This window comes from Siphateles boraxobius, unplaced genomic scaffold, assembly GCF_051911475.1.
Source record: "Siphateles boraxobius isolate OS27281-9 unplaced genomic scaffold, OSU_SipBor_1 202, whole genome shotgun sequence".
NCBI classification, from domain to species: domain Eukaryota; kingdom Metazoa; phylum Chordata; class Actinopteri; order Cypriniformes; family Leuciscidae; genus Siphateles; species Siphateles boraxobius.
The window spans coordinates 372,501-374,495 of record NW_027508814.1 but is presented as its reverse complement, the minus strand read 5'-3'; the positions used below and the strand labels follow the sequence as shown (position 1 = coordinate 374,495).

At 35.3% G+C, this 1,995-nt stretch overlaps 1 protein-coding gene across 4 annotated transcripts in view; it reads right to left on the bottom strand.

Moving 5' to 3' along the window:
• Positions 1–1,722: 1,722 nt before the first annotated feature.
• Positions 1,723–1,995, bottom strand: part of pax8 (paired box 8) — a 22,265-nt gene continuing 21,992 nt past the window's right edge. For all 4 annotated transcript variants that reach the window (XM_077237503.1, XM_077237504.1, XM_077237506.1 and 1 more), the window contains one exon: positions 1,723–1,995. This exon is cut by the window's right edge and continues 1,004 nt beyond it. The gene's annotated coding sequence lies outside the window, so the exon portion shown is untranslated.

Sequence of the window (1,995 nt, the reverse complement as noted above, 5' to 3'; positions counted from 1 at the left end):
TTTGTGCTTTTCCCCTTAATGGCTGCTTGCATCTATATTTGTTCATATTATTAGTTTCTGCATGCTTGAACAGAAATTTAAATGTTTTCAGTGAGTGCATTGACATGCACAGCAAAACACTTCAGACTATCAAACATCAGCTTATTTGATAAATGTGACATTTGAAATTACAGAGTTTTGAGGTCAAAATGTAAACAGATGTCCTTACAGAGATTAGTACATCGGTAAAAGTGTTTGCATGCACAGCGAGATCAGAGTGATTTCACTAAATCTATAGGTGTGCGGATCGGGGTTTTCCTTAAACTGTTCTTTAACATTTCCCTTAAAAAAAGGACATCAGGTTATTTGTCATAATTGGTGTAAAATTGAACATGTGAATGAGATAAAGAGTAATTTAACAACATGCTTTATTTCTATTTTCTATATTGGGAAATGGTAATATTGTAACATATTTTGCTTCAAACGCCTGCCATTTGTGTGTTCCATTAGTTGTTTGATAAAAAGTAGTTTATAAACCTTCATCTTATCACAAGGTGCGAGTGCATTGTTACGATTTATTAAGACCTAATTTAGCCTACTGGTATTATTTATTGTGTGTGCGGATATTCTCCCACTAGAGGTACATGTGGGTCTTAATGGGTCCAATAGGAGCAGCTACTTTGCAGGAAAAACCCTGGATGATTATTATATCATAAGTGAGAGACCCTGGATGATTATTATATCATAAGTGAGAGACCCTGGATGATTATTATATCATAAGTGAGAGACCCTGGATGATTATTATATCATAAGTGAGAGACCCTGGATGATTATTATATCATAAGTGAGAGACCCTGGATGATTATTATATCATAAGTGAGAGACCCTGGATGATTATTATATCATAAGTGAGAGACCCTGGATGATTATTATATCATAAGTGAGAGACCCTGGATGATTATTATATCATAAGTGAGAGACCCTGGATGATTATTATATCATAAGTGAGAGACCCTGGATGATTATTATATCATAAGTGAGAGACCCTGGATGATTATTATATCATAAGTGAGAGACTACTGTCGCATCAGGAAGGTAACGTCATGTGTGATTTTACAACTAGCTCATTTCTAAATGGTTAAACTTATGTTATTAACATTACTGAAAGCTCCATCTAGTTACACGACATGTGCATTCAGTCCTCATTCATTCATTCATGATTTATTGTCTCAGGATTCTGCTCGTGCACAAAGCCCCAGGCGCGCGTGTTCCCGGTTCCGGTTCCGCTCGTTCATCACGCGGGCACGCGCGCGGGATCCAGGTGGGCCGCAGCCTCGTTAAAGAGCCATTAATTATAATGAGGGTACAAAGAGGCGAGAAATAATTGCAAATAAAAGTACGTGATGCAGAAAATAAAAAAGGAAATTAAACAGATGCGCATGTTTTCAGGATCATTGCTTTTGTCCCTTTCATGTGTTCTGTTAAACCGCTGACTGGCCAAAAATATGCAACATAATAAATTATGGTTTTCAACGGGAAAACAGTAGAAAGACCACAATCATCACCTCCAACTTCCCTGGTCTAGCAGCGGCCAATAGCCTTCATATTTATACGTTTGATTTATTGAAGAACAATCATTCAAGCTGTTTGCTATTATATCTGACAATGCGGAATATATTAGACTATTCATTTACTACGCTTATTATTATTTTACAAGACAGATAAATGAGGGACACACAAGAGTGGACTTTGACATGCTTTATTTAATTCAAAATAATTCTGTAGAAATTATTAATTTACATTTGAATAATATAATTAACAGTACAATAACACGTAATCTCTGAAACTCAGAACTCGTTTAATCACAGAAATATAAGCATGATAAGATGGAAAAATAGAAGCGAGAATATAAACGTTTTAAAACTAATGAATCCCAACACAGTTCAGCCCTAATAATCATGTGTAGAATAAAGAAAATGAATTAAATTTTAATAGGGGTTTGCCTTCTCTTCATTA